Source organism: Trachurus japonicus, chromosome 17 (assembly GCF_045865225.1).
Source record: "Trachurus japonicus isolate A0001 chromosome 17, Traja_1.0".
NCBI classification, from domain to species: Eukaryota; Metazoa; Chordata; class Actinopteri; order Carangiformes; family Carangidae; genus Trachurus; species Trachurus japonicus.
The window spans coordinates 29,055,190-29,074,809 of NC_140923.1; the positions used below are offsets into that span (position 1 = coordinate 29,055,190).

General features: G+C 41.4%; 1 protein-coding gene, 1 long non-coding RNA gene and 1 pseudogene across 3 annotated transcripts in view; 2 read left to right on the plus strand and 1 right to left on the minus strand.

Annotated features, from left to right (window-relative positions):
* cntnap2b (contactin associated protein 2b) overlaps positions 1 to 19,620 on the minus strand; it is a 77,451-nt gene that overhangs the window by 46,408 nt on the left and 11,423 nt on the right. The gene's annotated exons all lie outside the window — the stretch shown is intronic.
* On the plus strand, positions 1,261 to 12,649 carry LOC146970883 (uncharacterized; annotated as a pseudogene).
* Positions 2,230 to 4,693, plus strand: LOC146970884 (uncharacterized). The gene is made up of 3 exons (XR_015038075.1): positions 2,230 to 2,420; positions 3,649 to 3,703; positions 4,621 to 4,693. It is a non-coding gene; the product is annotated as an uncharacterized LOC146970884 (long non-coding RNA).

Consider the following 19,620-nt stretch of genomic DNA (forward strand, 5'->3'; position numbering starts at 1 on the left):
TGTGCATAAAGCCCATTGCGTGGTGACAAAAATGTATTATTATTATTAAGTTATTCACCTACAAAAAGACTAGTCAGAGAAAGCTTTTAATATGTAAAACTCGTCACCAGTGAAAAAATAAAAGGCCCAGTGTGAACGTACTTTTGCCCAATGGAAAACACAAAAACAGCAAGGATTCTATATAGAGCGATGTCACTGAATGCATCAGCAACTCCCTGACTACAAATAAGGCTGCAACCAACAACTAATTTGATAGTAGATTAATCTATCAATTATTAATACAATGAATGTAATTGTATTAATCGGATTACTAAGTGTACAATTACTGAATTGGCTCAATGGCTTATTTAGACAGCTGAGAATATTTCTGTCAGGTATCGTCCCCCCAATTAAATATAAAAGGCAGCTGAAAATCACAGGACATGTCTGTTCTGGTGATACAACCCTTAGCAAAAAGTAGTATACTTGAAGTTCATTTTATGAAGTATACTTGAGTATAAGTATAAGTATAGCAAGTATACTATGAACCATGTACTTTAAGTATACTAGAAAGTATACTAATTTAATACTTATCTGGCTAAATTGGAACATTTTTAAGTTTATAAAAGTATACTTAAAGTATACTCATCTATATACTACTAATGCACTAGGTTTATACTTCTAGTCCACATTTTAGTTTATTAAAGTATACTTTGAGGTCATTTTAAGTTTACAAAAGTACACTTTTAAGTACACAACAAGTATACTCATTTTATACTACTAGTGTACTAGGTATATACTTCTACTCCACATTTTTAGTTTACTTAAGTATACTTTGAGTATACTTTTATGAACTTAGAATATCTTGCTAGTTTACTTATTGTTATACTTTAAGTATACTTCTAAGTTTGCTTAGCATATTACTTGCAGCATACTATTTATATACTTGAAAAATACTTCTTTAAGTATTCTTAAAGTTAACTCATACTGTATGTACACTAGACTTTAATGTATTTACAAAATCACAAGACAGAATGTTGAGAGCAAGTTTGATATATTTATGTAACATTTCCAGAGACCACAGATCATCTTTTACTTCAAAACAAAGACGTGATGCTTCTTAACTACGTACGCGGGCGCCAATTTTAAATTGAGCTCCTCCCATTGGCAGTCAGGTAGGGGGGCGGGACATCGGCCGGAAGTGCAATGCGCAGATACACACACGCAGCGAGAGCTGAAAAAGGCAGGGCACTCTGCCTGAGTTAGCTCATCAGAGCTAACATGGCGAAACGTCGTGGACCCTATAAAAGATATTTGAAGGATTACACAGCAGAGATCCCAAGGACTACCAAGCACAGATGGAAAGTAAAAGTAAGTAACATTTTATGAATTTCAGGTAGAGTCTGGAGTTTTGTTCGTTGCAGTTAAACAAGACATTCAAACTAGGCCCCTTCTCTCAGGTGGTGGTAGTATTAACAGTTACGTTATTATTAATAATTATAATAATAATAGTAGTAGTAGTAGTAGTAGTGTGTAGGTAAGTTAGCCTGCCCCTGACAGTAGTAGACAGTAGTAGCAGACAATTGTCAGGACCGCAAAGGAAAGCAAATACAGTCGGAGTAGCAGAGGATGCTAACCGCTACCGCTACCTAGCAGTTAAGTTAGTTAGCACTGAGCTAGCTCACCACAACAACCCTTGATACTTGTTATCACCCCCCCCCCCCCCTCCCTCCCTCCACGTATCTGGGTAACTTTTTGATTCAATTTTAATAATCTTCCCTGAACTGTGCTGTCAGCTCCCCAAGTAGGCATAATCATTAGCACATCACTGATTTATTTTTCTTCCATAAGACTACAGTCAGTTGAGGTCTAAAGCACTTGTTGTTGTCTAAAAATAAAAGTGTACACCTACTCTGTTTATGATTTGGTGATTGAAATTGACATAAAGGGAGTTAATTCATTCAATTGTTCATTGTCTTTGTCTTTCTCTTGTTAATCTGTAGAATGCCAATCATGATGATGACACCACTTGAGTAACGACCAATGGAGAGGAAGAAATCAACAATTGCAGCTGTGAAGATGAACTCAGTAATGAGAACTCTTCCATAACCAGCCTGTTGGATATGGACATTCAAGAGGTACACTTGTAAAATTGTTTTGGGGGGGGGGCCCACATAGCAGGAGACTCCGACGCGGATCCGCATTCAAGTCACCAAACCCGCGTGACTGTCACATTCGTTTGGCCGCCGCCTAGAGGATCAGCCCCGCCTCCAGGCAGAGCCGTTATTCTACCGTCAAACAGCGGATCCCGGACGGACCCGTGTCGGACGTGTGGACACGGACGCGCCTTTACTGTAACGGTCGAACACAGTAGTCCACACCGAGCCGAGACTAGAGGAGTCATCTTTCTTTGCTGGGACACGGTTGTGCTGAAGCCTCTAGTAAGTTTATTGATTTATTGATGTATTGCGACATTCACAGTAAACATTGGCCTTTGTGTTTTTAATCGTCATGTATATTAATGCTTGTAATGACGTTGTTTGATATTAGCACTGTTTTGTAGTTTTGTGCAACAGGCTAGGTTAGCTTCTAGCTGAGATGTGATGATGCACGTCTGTAGCTATTTTGTTTTAAAATGAGATAGCAATTTCGGGAGAATATGTTGTGGTTGTGTGACTAAAAAAACACACATTGTTATTTGGTAACGTTATTGTTATCTGTTTTAATGTATCGCAGCTGTTATGCTGTGTAACGTTAGCCTGTGCTAGCGGTAACTTATGTAGCTGCTATTTCTCCGACCTCGACCTCCCATTTCCTCGATTTAAGTAGGCTATGCCCGGTGTTCCGACTCCCAGTAAGTACGAGTCGCCCTCTTCATACACATTACGGTGGTTTTTTTTTTGTTTTTTTTAAAAATAATTATCTTCTTTTCTTTAAAACTAACTAGCCGTTAGCGGCTAGTTAGCCGCTAACGGCTAGTTAGCCGCTCGGCTTTTATTTAAAAAATAAAAAACACCGTAATGTTTATGAAGAAGGCAACCAACTCCAACGTTACGGAGTTTAGAATGACTTTTTTAAGCCTCTCTTTGCTCCTCATGTCTTAATTCTCCGTGACTTTTCGCTAGCCGAGCGGCTAACGGCGCTGTTGTACTGTATATCAGCACGGGTGTGAGTCGGTCGTAGGCACGAGGCCGCACACCCGTGCTGATATACAGTACAACAGCGCTCCCTCTGCCTTTATTCATCCCACGACGGGGAAATTCACAAGTTACAGCAGCAGTACAAACACACTCACACATGCCATGCACACTGGCAATATTAATGTTTAAGCTTGTCAGTGCTTTATGATGATTAATATATGCTGAGAAACAAGATTGTAAATCAAGCAGGAAAGACCAATAATTTGTGTTTAATGAATCAAATATAATCAGATATTGTTTTGGTCATAAATAGGCTATGTTTAATTCGCTGGGGAGGAGGGGCGGGCACACAGCTTTTCTTTTTTTTTTAACTTTTTTTTTTTTAATAATGAGGGCTGTCATTTTTGCTAAGCTTAAGTCAACTAAAGTTAGCTATTTTGTGTCTTCTATGTCCTGCCTTGAGTTTATGTTGTCTACACACCCACATACTTGACTTTTTTTCAACATTTTTTCTATTTTTACTGTGTAGATAATCCTCCAGCTAGGCCAATATTTGACATGTCTCTGGGTGCTGCTGTGTAGTGGTGAGTATTACTATTCAATTGCTTTTGTTGGTTTTAGGGATGCACATTTTGAATTTTTTTTTCTGACTGATGATAACCAACGCTTGTTAACCGATATGATTACAATGCTCTCGGGGGCAATCACTTTTTCTCTTTTGTGCAGCTCTGTTGTAACAGGTGATGCAGATCGATGTCCCTGTAGGCTACATTTGTTGTCTGACCTTCTTTTATGATATTAAAGCAGAAGTAAGTGGTCCGGTCGTTTTCGCTAATGCTGCGTTCCAGGCAGGCTTTTGAAATCGTAAATTACAGCTTCAAGTCACAACTTACGACTTTGTAGCGTTTCAGGCAACCCACTCGTGTTTTTCCGACCTGTTTTACCGGTGAAAGTCACTATAACGGCCACTCGTAACTTCAGACCGGTGAACTCGTACCAGATCGAACTGGTACCACTTCACGGTCGGAAAAATACGAGTTTCCTTGAACGCACCATAACAGTCCTCGTCCCTACGTCGCCACATTCACGGCGTTCCTTGGCTGCACACACAGCCCTGCATGCCGTTCTCTCTCCTCATTGGATAAAAACTGTAGGATACGATAAATGTTTTCTCTTCGGCTCAGAGCAGAGCAGAGGGACTGAGAGACCCGTGTTTCAGACCAAACACTCTATGTAAGTGATTGCTGTCGGAAGATATAACTATTTAAGACTTATATTAACACAAATATATCACTTACTTCTGCTTTAATGATATTATTCCTTTTTTAATATTGTGAGTAAAGATAATTACTGCAAGTCCTATTGCCTTTAAGATTCTAATGTTCATTTTTTTTGTTGAAACTATTTTGGAGAGATATGTCTAATAATCAGTCTTCATTACAACACAATATAATATGGCACCACAAACTAAACCAATTTCCATTTGTCTCTCTTTCTCTAGTGAATGTGGCAGTGTAAAGGGTGTTCAGTTGCTGTGCAATATTTGACATGTCTCAGGGTGCTGTGTCAAAGGCTCTGCAGTAGTGGTGAGTATTACTAAATCATTTGTTGTTTTCTGAGTTTATTTTTTTTCTTCATTTATGTATATAATTTTTAAAAAATTACTCAGTAATGAAAAAGAAATAGGGGGCATCATTGCACCAATGGATGAAGTAAATATATTCTCTGGGTTGGGGGTGTAACAACTGATTGTCTTCAAAAATGCCTTTTACCAGGACAAATGAGAATTTTCACAGACATGAACTCAAACAACACAACTTGTGCCTCTGCTTTTCTGCCGTAGGATGACGACGTGGATCTAGGAAGAGAATGCGTCCTAAAGACCCTCTGCGTTTACCTGAATGAGGACCCGGAGAATCTATTGAGAGAGTATGTGGTAAGTATTACTTAGGTTTAGTATGTTGAGATGTTATCTTTCGTATTTTATATAAACTTTAAAACATCTACTCATTGTAATTACTTTACAGTCAGCTTCATTAAAGAGATAGTTCGGGTCTTTTGATATCTATCTACCGTAAAACACCAAATAAGGGCCCGGGCGTTTATTTGCTTAAATCGCTCAAATCAACAGGCGTTTATTAGGGACCTGCGTTTATTTGCGACCTGCGTTTATTAATAGTGTTCAACCTGGACCTCTTTCTGGGGAAAGAGGCTTCACTCTGTGGCGGCAGGCGGCGGTGGAATGATGTGCGTTTCTCGAGGCATTACTGTAAATACGGCCAGGGCGGACTTGTTCTCTCTCTCGCTGACCTCCGCCGTCCTGGCCTGCACAGGTACCAGGAGACTGAGACCCCCGTCATGTCGGTCCTCCGCCCTTCTTGATCCGCCGCAAGTTGCAAAAACCCTGCGGACGCCCAGTCTCTCCACCCCTCTCCCACACTTCAGCACCTGTTGGCTCGCACCACCGTCCTTTTGTTGTTGTTGTTGTTGATTGAATGAAGTAGGTCTATAACTAATAATAATGCAACGTATAGCCTAACTAAATACGCGTATGAGTAATCAGAGAACAGTAGGCTGTTTACGCTACTTTTAAAAGGAGTCATTTAAAACGAGGAGCGAGCCGAGCCGAGCCGAACCGACACTGTGCAGCCCAGGACATGCAGGTGCTGAAGTGCGGCTGAAAGGAGTGGACAGACCGGGCAGGAGCAACCAGCTGACGTCTCGGCCGACTTTAATGTCTAGAGACACCTGCTATATTTGCATAGAATATTTTTTGGCAACCAGAAAAACAATGTTTGACCCGGCGTTTATTTGGGATGGGCGTTTAATATAAAAAATATTTTGCTACACCCGGCGGTTAATTGGGACCGGCGGCAATTTGGGACTCGGCCATTATTTGAAGTTTTACGGTATCTATACCCTTGTTTTAGCACAGAGCTAAAGGGAGAGCTTTATGAACCTGATGTGATGCTGAATCTCATCAGATGGAGTTCCATAGACTGTAGGAAAGAGGTTAGAGCAGAGAAGAGTGATCGTTGCAGCGCAGTCCATGGTGGAAGATCAGACCAACAAATATACAGACAGACAGCGTGCATCACCTCCAAGGATGGTGCTGCTGGAAAAAAAAAAAAGAACAGCACTCCTCTGCAGCCAGCTGATGTGTAGCTCACCTGCAGCTGTCAGAGGATCCTCGCTCTTTCTTTAGCCTGGCGTTTGGATGCACTTTGTTCAACATGTGAAGATCTAACCACCATCTGACCACCGGTCAGCTGAGCCAGCTAACAGAGTGGACGTGGCTGGTGTGTAGGCTCCCTATTTTATAACGGCAAGAAAAAATAATCGTCCTGATAGTGTGTGTACATTTGTCGGGCTGATCTTCCATCACGGACTGCGCTGCATTACTGATCATCACCCGGTCACCCTGTCTGTCACAGCTGCAGCTGTGGTCTAACTTCAGCTTGTTGCTTCCCTGTCCCTCCTCTCTGTGTCTGCCCGTTCTAACTCCATCTGAAGAGGTTCAGCATCACATCAGGTTCATAAAGGTCTCCCCTTGGCTCTGTGCTAAAACAAGGGATGGCTTCATCACTTGTGTCATAATCAGATATGTTTACGTGAACTATCCGAGCAATAAACTCCATGAAACAGCTGATGGAAACACGCACAGCCGTCTACAGGCGGCAGCGCGCAGTGATACGGAGGGAGAGAAAATAGCAGCAAGCGATTGTGAGGTCAGACTTTTTTGTGGACAACGGTTTTGTGATGCAAATGTATCACTCTTTTGAACGCATATTGTTTTGAGAAGTAAAACGCTTTATTTTCGTGACCCCAGCCAACTAACCGGACTACATTCGTCAACACCGCAAACTCTCAAAGTGTGAGAGAGAGAATTAAACATAGCCTATTTATTATCAGTTACTATGACCAAAACAATATTTGATTTGTTAAACATAAATTGGTCTTCCCTGTAGGATTTGTTTTATTTACAATCTTATTTCTCAGCATATAGGCCTATTAATTATCATGACAACATAAAGCACTGACGAATAAGCCTAAACATTGATACAGGACTCTGTAACACAACTCATCACACATTCATGCTCTCCCTGTGTGATCATCTAGGAAGCAGACAGTCTGAGGTTGAAGTTTAGGTGACACTGTGACGGGTCTCTGTACGTCTTGACCACATGTCAGCTGTTCAGCTGTAGTAGAGGAGAACTCAGCTGTTTTTAGCTCCGCCGCACGTAGCGTTTTTTTTTTTTTTTTTTTTAGGAGCTCCGGTATATTGCGGCTTTATGCGGGAGGACACGCGATAAACTACAGCTGATCCAATGTATTTATCTGAGCTTGGTCACCGTGAGAGGCGCTTTGAGCCGCGTTCATATTAAGTTACACCTGACGCAGGACAGGGCATTTTGACAGGTCTGCGCTCACATCAGCTGTGTTTATTTACCCTCACCCTGTCACAACGTTTGATGTCTTTTTTTCTTTTTGCTCGAAATTAAACATGGTATGACCTTGACTCCCTATATATCTGTCTGTTTGATTACAGGTGCTGTAAGAAAAAATACAGTGACAGGTCAGCCACAGATGACGAGGTGACCAAACACGCCATCCACCTTGCGGCAGATTGTGCAGCGAGGAGACGTGTCCCGCCTCCATCCACGCGAGAACCCCAGTAGCATGTAATTTAAAAGAATAAACAATATTTGTATTGAACTTCTTGTCGTTCACCAGTTATTCATTTTCTGATATTTTAGCTTCACATTTCATTGAAGTTGTAGCCTCATTTTGTACAGTAAATTGATGTCTTGACTTGAACCTTTTCTGTATATTGACAATAGTGTTGGGTTAAAAATGCAAGGCAATGCAGATTTAAGCTTGGTGTAGAAGTCTAGGCTAGGCATAGTTTTAGTTTTAGTTTAAGCTATTTTATGGAGATTTTGAAAATGATGAACGGGTCCAAAACGGACCCGGGCCAGAGGTTTTTTTTGCGTCCATTGCGGATCCGCGGCGGATTTGCGGGTCCCGAACGGACCCGGGCCAGAGGTATTTTATAAGTCCGTTGCGGGTCCCAAACGGATCCGGGCCAGAGGGTTATTATGAGTCCGTTGCGGATCCGCGGCGGATTTGCGGGCCCTGAACGGACCCGCCGCGGAGGTATGATTTAAATCGCGGATGTGGACCGGATGCAGCGCGGATCCAGGACGGGTCCGCGATCCGCCCTCGTAGCAGATCCGTCACGGAGAGCAAGTGGACTCCGATACGGGTCCGTTTCGCGGGTCCGTTCCGGAAGCCGCGCTACATCCGCGGCGGGTCCGCGGCGGACTCCTTTTGCTATGTGGGGGGGTACACTAGGCCAACTTTGTTAGCATAAGCCCCTTTTAGACAGCCTGTTAAAGGACAATTCCAGGCGAATTCAACTCAGGGGTGTATTTTCATATCGTTTTAGGTCTAAAAGAATGAATCTGAAGATTTTCAGTTTAATCGCTCCTGTTTTGCGGTAGTTACGTCTGTCCCTGCATCGCCACGGCAGCAATGAATGGGAGTGGATGTAAGTTCTGCTGTTTAGGCTGTTTACAGCCCTCAAAGCCGCAATGTTTTCCCACAGACAGCGTCAGATGGAGACTCAAACATGCACCGAGAAGTTTATTTACTTCAAGCAAGCCGACATGTTTGTAAAACTAGATCTAATTCAAAGTCTCCCGGAGTCTCGCGCGAGACCCAGTTGCCGTGCTCGGTGTGTTCAGGTGCAGTGGGAAAAGCTACCGTTTGTGTCATAAACACAGGAATATCAACTCTTTACTTGCTTCAAGTAAAAAAAACTTCTCGGCGCATCTTTGAGTAGCCATCTGACGCTGTCTGTGGAAAAAAATGTACACTTCAAGCAAGTAAAGAGTTGATATTCCTGTGTTTATGACACAAGCGGTAGCTCCTACTGCGCCTGAATACACCAGCACTGCAACTTCGGGCTCACGCGAGACTCCGGGAGACTTTGAATTAGATCGACTTTTACAAACATGTCGGCTTGCTTGAAGTAAATAAACTTCTCGGTGCATGTTTGAGTAACCATCTGATGCTGTCTGTGGAAAAAAATTGCGGCTTTGAGGGCTGGAAACAGCCTAAACAGCGGAACTTACATCAACTCCCATTCATTGCTGCCGTGGCGATGCGCGGACAGACGCAACTACCGCAAAACAGGAGCGATTAAACTGAAAATCTTCAGATTCATTCTTTTAGACCTAAAATGATATGAAAATACACCCCTGAGTTGAATTCGCCTGGAATTGTCCTTTAAGCACGGGTTTAATGCGCTTCTGATTCGCCTCGCTGGTCTGTTTAAACAGCACTGATGTGGGCTGGGGGGTCTGAGTTTCACCACCACTGAACCTGCCTTTGGACATAATAGCATAACCATTTAGGAAAAATAAAACTCAAGTATCGAGTCCGCAAGTAAAAGAAAAAGTAAAAAAAAAAAGTAAAAGTCCGGTTCAGACAGCAGCGTGCTGATCTCTGAAAAACTCACCGTCACCATCTTTTTTCCAATCATACAACGTACACGTGTAAATGGTGAAAACTGCCCGCTGTAAACATGTAACCTAGAGATTTTTGTACACCCAACCTTACACACGATTGTGGCGCATATCAGACGTTTTAATCTTAACAGAGGAAAGTGATGCTGTTAAACGTCACACCAGTGATGTCTCCTTTGAATCTGCGACCCTGCCTCCCTGTATAAAATGAATATCGCTACATTTTTTTTTTTTTAAGACGTTGGTTTAGGCGGCAGCTCTTTGTTGTTAAGGCGGCCGCCTTAACAGGAAAGCGCTGCGGGAAACCCTGATGTGCTAACTGTAGCTGTTGACATTTTATAATTGCATGATGTGGAGCTGAGAAAGCACATAGGCTTCAGGATTGAAAGGTAGAACAGCAACGTGTAGGTTACAAGTCTAAATGGGTTAAACGCTACAAGTATCATGGGTTAAATTGCATTTTTAGTAAATTACAATATTTCATGTAACTCTTAGGAAAGTTACTCTCTAGGTTATGAACCAATTGTTGTGAATTTTGTTGTAAGGGTAAAAATACTTTATGCTAGACTGATATTACTGCTTAAGGCGAGACACCCCAGGTGAATAGGGTAAAAAATTTAACTAACAGCTATTGCCATGAAACTTTCTATGTTTATTACTTAGATTGAGACAATTATTTTTTGTATTACATGTTTTCTTAAATATTATGCTTAAATATGGAAATTAGACATTATCTAATTAAATATGCGTGAATTTGTGTACATTTCCAGACCCGAAATCTGAAGATTGGATAAAGCCACTTTCAAAATTCTTGTTTTATTTTGTTGACATATCAAAGTCAAAAGTTTTTACAGAGGGGATTTTGGATATCTCTTTTTATCACTCTGTAAATGAGAAAATATTGTCACCAGCCCTAAAAAATCAAATTTCGCCCTGTTTTTAGGTATAAATTGTTGTATAAATCAGGCTGTGAATGATATATCAACAATCCCCTCTGTAAAAACCTTCAGAATATAGGCAGGAATACAACTGGAAGGTTTGGTGTCTGTAAGTGCTGCTGAACTGGAGATTTCGGGTCCAGAGTATAAGAAAAAGCTCATTTTGAGAAAACGGCCTTTAAAGATTCTATTGCAAAAATTCCACAAATTGGCTCTATGCACAGCTCTACTTCCTGAACTTAAGGCAGCTCCTTTATTCCCTGTTTTACATTATTGGACAAACTGATTAATCCAGGTGTGTCTGACCATTGTGACTACTCAGACACACCTGGATTAATCAGTTTGTCAGTAAATAAAAGAGCTGCCTTGAATTTAGAAAGTAGTGGAGATGTGCATAGAGCCCATTGTTACTGGAAACAAGGGTGTCTGGCCACTGTGAGTTCCAGGTGTGGGCCAGTAGGTCAGAGAAAATAAAATTTTAAAAAAACAAACAAATAAGAAAAACACTTTAGGTGCAGTTGGGCTCATCTGTAATATGACAACCAATGTTTTCAGTTTCTCTATGTCTGGCTAATCATCTCTCCCAGTGTCACATCCGTTTCATCTCTGTCACTGAGAAGTAAACTACTGCAGAACACGTGATTCTGAGGATCGATGTTAATTTTAAGCCCTGTACCAGCGCAGTTGGGACATTAAATCTCCGATCAGTTCATTCAGACGTCTGATGTGTAAAAAAAAAAAAAAAAAAAAAAAAGCCACCGCTGTGTATCGCGCTGTTCTCCGACGGCAAACACTCGTTTTTTTACGGGTGACAGCTTCCGCGATGACGCACTTTGTAAAGGGATCTTATCGCTCGGTGAGTTTCTGTGCTTTGTCTTTTGTTGTCTAGCAAGTGAGAGTTGCTGTTTTATTTTATGTGAGGATTTAAATCGATTTCCTTTCCCCGTTTTTAAAAGTCCCTCCGCTGTTCAGAGCGCAGTGATGCTTCTAAACGAATCACGCTGTCGGAAAACGACACCAGCCAATGAGACCCTCCCTCGTCCTTTTACGATTCGTTGCTGGTACAAAGGAAATGACCATTTTTGGAACCGACAAATTAGTGAGAGAGAGAGAGAGAGAGAGAGAGAGAGAGAGAGAGAGAGAGAGAGAGAGAGAGAGAGAGAGAGAGAGAGAGAGAGAGAGAGCTTCACAGCGATACCTGATATGACAGGAGTCTGAACAGACGCGGCTCGCTCCGCGATAGAACGCTCAGTTCTGGTGAATTTAGGAGAAATCTACAGGCGACACCAGTCAAAGTGAAGTAAAATTAACACCCATAATGTGTATTTTAGACCATTTCTTTGTATTAGTCTGAAAGAAGACATGTTATGGAAGCAAAATAGCCCAAAATCTCAAAATTGATAAGTGCATGAAAAAACGATGTTTTTGCCTGCCGTGTCTCGCCTTAAGTTTGCTGCTACTCATTCTCATATATACATGCTTTTTCTATCTCTTTTCCTATATCTACAGGGCAGTGAAGACCAAGCAGATGGTGACAAGCCCCTGTATCCCGGTGCACCTGTTTCAAAGGAAGAAAGTTTATTGATGCTGATGTCGTATGTGCTGCGGAACAATTTAACGGGCAAAGCACTTACTCATTTACTGGAACTGTTCGACCTGATGTTTCCAGGTCTGATTCCACCCTCACATTACCTTTTTCCACAAAGAATTTGGAAGTTCATCACAGTCTGAAGTTCACTTTTATTGTGAAAAATGTTTAGCATACCTTTGCATTAGGGCAGACTGTCCCTCTCATTGTACCCTTTGCAACACAGTATTTGATGCCAACACAAGTTTAAAAAAGTGCTTCTACTTTCTTGTAATTCCCCTTCATGCACAGATTAATAAACAACTTCTGCAGGAACATGATGTCAATCTTACTGAAAAAAGTAGATCCTTTGATGTTTTAACCGACATACTTTCTGGTAGAGAGTATCAAAAATTGTTTGACAGTGGAGTTCTTGTTGAAGCAGATGATGCTGTGTACATAATACCATTGCCAAACCCTTATGAAAGGGACTAGAATTTGATCAATAAAGTCAAGTCAAATGTTTCTCTGTTTTTGTGTATGTTTTTAAGGTACATAAAGATGATGCAATTGAGCACACATACTATTTACTGTAAACTTTTAAACTCTCTAACTCAGTATATGATCTTGAACATGTAAGTTTATAACAGGGGTAATACCTCAATACCTTAGTGAAAAACATTTTTATTCTGCAACCCGCCTTAAATTAAATGTAAGCACGAGTCAATGACTTGACCTTATTCTGTCATTGGATCAAGATATACTAAGTATTAGTACTTTGTGGCAGAAAGTAAGAAGTATACTAAAGTACAAGTATAAGCTTTAGTATTAATGTACTTAGTCTTAGACTATTCTTTATACTTTCCAGTATAAGCCAAGTATACTTCACTATACTTTTCTTAAGTATATAGAATATAGTATATAAAAAGTAAACTTCAAGTATACTGCCTCAGTTTTAGTATAAAATAAGTATACTTGTAGTACACTTGAATAAACTACTTTTTGCTAAGGGAAGTCAGCATTCCTGAAATGTTTGTTTCTCTTCTATAACACACATTCTACATCTCGGAGGCGACGTCTTTCCACAGTGTGGTGCGGGCTTCCTTCTCCTTTCAGAAGGGGCAGAGCTCTGTGGGAAACAGTAGGAGAGACACAGCCCGACGCGTCCCGACGCCGACGGCTTTGGCCGACGAGTCTGTCGCCTCTCGTCGGGAGAAAGGAAAAAGTGAAACACACTGCCCCGACTGCCGACCAGAGCTACTGAGTGGCGAGGACTCCCCCATAGAAATACAGACCAATACAGACCGGAGGCAGCCCTGCTCACTTTTCATTCAAACAAACTAATGCCACTGCCACTGTTAATTTCATCAATGAGAGCAACATTAATCTCCCCAAAACAATTTAACCAGCCACGTGTTAACAGCGCTAAAGCCGAAATTAAAACAGTTTTTAGCAGCTTACTGCTGTGGCTCGGTTGCCGCGAATTGGCGATAGCCGATGCTAATTTATGTTAGCCCATCTATGGTGTTTTACATTACACGTTAGCATTAAGCTAGCGGGCTTTATATGCTTAGTTGTGAGCTGTGTGTGTTTTGAACGTTGTTTCAAACTATGTGGGTTTGATTGAACATCTTTGATGTTTAAATATATATATATATTGCCGCTTAATATATTGCTTTACTCCTCTTTTTATTTTATATACCATTTTTACTGTAGGACAGGCTAGGACACCGTTTGTTTACTGTGGTCACTTCCGTCCCTCCCAAACACCGCGCTGATTCGCTTAGGGCACCGCCAATCAGAATCGCCATAGCTAGCACACAGCCAATCAGAGTACCCGACGAGTCTACTCTCCCGACGGCCGACGAGTCCCGACTGAGCATGTTCAATCGGCCCCGACGAGATCCGACAAGACCCGACGCTCCCCGACGGAGGTGAACACACCAAACAGACGAGCTCCCAGCGCCGTCCGACGAGGCCTGACGCCCGACGGTCGGCTCGGTGTGTCCCTGACTTTAAAGCTGCTCCCCTCAGGGCGGCGCTATAGAGCACCTCTCGATAAGAAAATGATCTATAAGGGTCCTTTAACTCTAATGCCATCAATGTATCGAATGTAATTCTTGTTGAAAAGTCTGTGAGACCAAAGACAAATTAACTACTATTCTATTCTATTCTATTCTATTCATCATGTCCCTGCTGCTGATCAGTGATGTGGATCAGAACCTGTCACACGAACATAAAGGTGTAAAACCATTAAAAAAAATAGTATTTAATCTCATCTGAACAAAACGTCCATGACAAATAGATTTGAAAAAGCACAGCTGATCAGTGTGAGTGTGTGTGTGTGTTTGTGCAGATGGTGTGTGTCTGGTTGTGAAGACACTGTGCCTGAACATCACACCTCCTGTTTCAGTCGGTTCTAGCTCTTTTGTCGCCTTATAGGCCCTCAGAGTGCTTTCCACACTCCCCACACTCTACCATACACACTCATTTATACACCGGTGACACATTGGATGCCTTCTGGGGCCGAATATCATGGGCAAACACACACACACACACACACAGCTGAGTTGTGCTGGTTTGGGTTAGGGTTGTGTTGGTCTTTGTTTCAGACACATTCATTTATCTTGATATAAGCTGGAGTTATGGAACGGGGGAGGGGTCAGAGCTCTCTCCCTCTCTGCTGTGTGTGTGTGTGAGGGAGAGAGGGAAGGCCAGAGAGAGACAGGTGCTGGATATGGTAATGAGCTTCCTCATATGCATTACAAAACAACAAGCCCAGTGTGGTTTAAAGAGAACAAGAAGAGATGCTCAACAGAACCTGCGAACGACCTCGACAACAACAACCTGACAACAGAGTTTCTCAACAATGCTTTTTTTTTTTTTTTTTTCATTTCCTCCTCTTATGTGCAGAAAAGACAGAACGTCCTGTTTGTGTTCTCATTTGACTGAAACTAGTTGTTTTCTTTAACCTTTGTCTGGTGTCAGCTTTTTGCTACCATCTCTTGTGTTGGGGTCAGTTTTGACCCAAGTCTTAAATCAGCTGTTAAACACACTAATAACTATTACCGGTATTTATCATCCCATTTGTTTCTCATCTCTTGGTTAAGTTGTTGTCCATTAAAAGGTTTGAACTTATGATTTCAGTTTTAACTACCATTATTGTTCTTATTGTTATACTGTAGCACAAATTTCATCATTTTAACCAGAGCATTTTTTGTGATTTTTAGGTTCCTGACAAAGTCAAAAGGTCTTGATGCTATATGTGTGGTACTTTTAAAGCCTAAAAACAGGTCAGTGGCGACCCTAACACAAGAGGAAGGTGAATCTGTTAGTTTCCTAATAGTACAATACTTTTAAATATGGCACATGATGATTTTCTTCCGCTGACCTTTCTGATGTCAGGTTTCGGAGCTGTGGTTTTATCACATCATTAACATCTTCCAGATTCAAAGAGCTCTGGCTGTTTTCTCATTGGCTGACAGAAAAAAGCTCTGGAGGCGGGATTGAGATGATGTCACGTTTACGTGGCATGGAGGGTTTTCTGAATGTCGTATGAACGTTATTGTGAATCCATACGAAGAGCAACGTGTCAGCAGCAGCACCATCAAAGCATCCATCTGTTCCGACCACCCCGACCTCTGCTCAGACGCATGCAGCCCTGCTCACAAGCAGATGTCCTGTCAGCAGCAGCTCCCAAGGAGATGAGGGAACAGCTGCCAGACAAACTGTCCACGGCAGACGGACTGGAATCTCACATCTACCGAGCAGAAGCAGTTTCTGAGTCTGGATCCAAGAAGAGGAGGCGGACTCATCTCAGCCCTCTTTTTATCTATTGGCTTAGATATCAGGGAGGAGGAGTGAAACAATTGGTCTTTTATAGCACGCTGCTTTGTTCAATGGTTCATAGCAGTAGTTATAAAAGAAAAAAAAGAGTGGAAGAGTGAAAAAAGTTCTCATTTAATCTAATAATTTTCACAAATATATAATTCCTTTAAAATAAATAAATAAAATAATAAAAATACAGATCATTATTATTACTGTTTGTTTTTGTAATACTGATACTCAGCCATAAAAAGAGCAGCTTAGGCCTGGGACGATAATCAATAAATCAATTAATCGCACGATAAATGAAAATGAATTTGATAGTTTTTCCGGCCTCGATAAATCGCCATGTGCATGCGCACATATTTGTTTTCCTCCAAACAGGCTGGATGACAAGAGGCTTCACTCTGTGCATCGGCCTCAGCACCTGGGCCGTTTGTTTCATAGCAGAATCAAAGGAGTGAACCCTCTTTTCAGTCATCCAGGATCTTTGTTTCCCAGAATGCATTTGGCAGCAACGGGCAGCGCTAGCTGTAAAGCTAAGCAGCTAAAAGCTATTTTACTGTAATTCTTGCTGCGGCGCTGTTAACACGTCACTTTTTAAAGTTTTAATATTTTTTCATGCCAGAAAGTCACAGTTTAGATCCCCAGTCTTTGGTCAGTTTATCCACATATCGCCTGTTGAGAGATTTTCTCCGACGTTTTTGGAGCTACTGTGTAGGGCTGCCACGATTAGTCGACTAGTCACGACTACGTCGACTATTAAAATCGTCGACAACTAATTTAATAGTCGATGCGTCGTTGTTTTGTTTTTTTTACTTTGTTTTTCTCTCAAAACTGCTGCAGCACCGTCCACACACGCACCCGCCCCCACAGCCGCGCATCACACACACGTGCACTCACTCATTCAAGGCGAGTACACATAGGTGTTCTCTCTCTTTTCTCCCTCTACCTGTCTTGTCCCTCATCAAGCGGCACCGGTGTAGCCCCCCTCCCTCCCCCGCCGCCGTCGCCGCCGCCGCCGCCGCCGCCGCTCCTCTCCCTCTCTCCCTCTCCCTCTGCCTCTCTCTCCCTCTCCCTCTGCCTCTCTCCCTCTCTCTCGCCGCTCCATCGTTTTAAATCACGGACTGAAAAACAGCGTTGAAAAACACCGTTCGTCATTTAAAAATAAAATCGCGGACTTTGAGAGTCGGTGTTGGAGAATACTGGAACGTTACCGCGTCTGGTCACAGCGTCCTGGTCACGTAATGAGCGCTCATCTTAACGAGCAAGTCTTCTCTACCGGTATAAATCTACGTCAATATTTTCCGGTAGCTTCTCATCACAGTCTGCACCTTGCAGAGTTTGAGCTGCACCTCAGTTTCACTTGTTTTCATTTGACAGTTTCACACAGAACTTTCTGTTGAGTCTTTCCATGTTTCTCCTTCTGTGACAGTAAAAAGGGAACATTTACATTTTTTCAGACAAGACGATTGTCTTATAAACTATTCAAATTTTTTTTTAACAGAACGACTAGCCTATTATTTACACTGAGCACAAGTTATATTTGAATAGGCCTATAGGCCTACCAAAACTTTATTATTGTGAACAATTCCTTAGTTTCAGGTGTCTACCTTATTTTATTTAAATGTAGCTGTTAAATGCCAGAGACAAATGAAGGAAAGAAAAACCTATAAAACCTTTAAGTATTTATTTTGGTGTTGTTTAGGCCAGTGCCTTATCTTTATTTTACTGAGCTGTTTGCACTTTATGCTACAGTTAAAGCTGCATATTTCATTAAAAGTTTAATGAACTATCATCTTAATTGTCTTTATTTTTAGTTAGCATACCTTAAACACTTCAAGCTGAAAGCTAATGATGGTATATAAGAGCAGCTGCATGCTGGTGCGATAAGCTGTATGTTTTACATTCAATTTACGTATGATCCGATTAGTCGACTAATCGAAAAAAATAGTCGGTGACTAGTCGACTATCAAAATAATCGTTTGTGGCAGCCCTACTACTGTGGTAGCAGCCAGCAGGAGGAGCGGGGCTTCCCACAGTCTGCAGCATGGATGTATTATGGTCTGCAGCAGCTCACGGGCCGTCAACCTCCGTCATTGGGGGAGAAAACGACTAAGAAAACTTATCAGCAGGTTTTTAGAGGTTTACCGCCGGCTGGTTTAATACTTTTTAGGAGATAAATGCTTGTCTCATTGATGAAATCTTACATCTGTGGAAGTCACATTAGTTTGTTTGAATGAAAAGTGGAGCTTCAGGTGTGTAACGTTATTGGACAGAAGAGCTGCACTGCACTGTTTATTATTTTTTGTTTATTTTATTTATTTAGGATAGTAGCTATATAAGTTCTTGTCATTCCAATTACAATGGTTAAAAAAAAATACTCATGAGAAATAAAAGTTTATCGCATTTAAAAGGGTCTACTTGCATTATTATGAAATATTATTATTATATTAGTGGTTAATTTGTTCTCAAAAAAATATGTCAATAATATCGTTTATCGTCAATAATTTGTGGGACAATATATCATCCAGCAAAATGTATTATCGTCCCAGGCCTAGAGCAGCTTATATATTTTTAGGCTTTTCATGTACTGTGATAGGGACAGGATGAAAGAGGCAGTAATTGCATGCATGCAGTAACATTGTGCATACTTTGCACAATGTTCTGTGTCCACAACCACTGGCAACATCATGTTGTCACTGATATGGGCCAATGTCAGCCGTCTCTGGGGGCCCCCTTCCAGCTCGGGGCCCTCTGCAATTGCTTGGATTGCCTGCCTTGTTGCAACACCTCTGCATGGAACACAGCATTCATTTGTTGTTTCAGGTGATTTACTTTAGGGATGTCACAATTATATATTGTCTTGGTCTGATTATTGTCAGAAAAATAATTACAATTACGATTATCACGATTATTGCACATTTCACAACACTATGAATGTGTAAAACCAAATATAGTCAAAATATAATTACATTATTAATTATATATGAAACATTTTAAGTATCGATTAATGGAAATGTTTGAAATATGTCATTAATAGTCATCTATAGCAAATGTTTAAGTTTATTTTCACCATTCTTGTATTTATTACAAATGCCACATTAACATTTAAATACCTACAAATTCATTGTTACATTAAGTAAATTGGCATTGAACCCAGTTACTTTGCATTTACCTTTCCTTTGGTGTACACACCCGGGTGGGTATTGTTAGGGTGAAAACTGTCTTAAAGGTGTACAGAAAAGAAAACTGAATTTGAGCCCACTCTGGATCATAAAATTTATGTGATAACTCATCTATCAGACGATGTAGGCCAAACTTTGTGCAAAATTCTATTTTTGAGTAAATCCGGGATGAAAGTGTGTATTTTTTTTTTCGTATTGGATAATGCAGGCGCACGGATTATACGTCAGCCTGTACACGATTCATCAGCCACTGATATTGGATCCGTAATCCGTCAATCAAGCGTCTGAGACACGCACACACACACGGAGCTCGGTCTCGCCCCAAGCTTTGAATATCCCGCCCGCTCGATAACGGCCAATCAAATTCGTTTTCCTTACTCGGGTAAACTCGTGTTGCAGCTCGTGACAACTCGGCGCGACAAACAGGACAAACGGCCATTTCTGTACACCTTT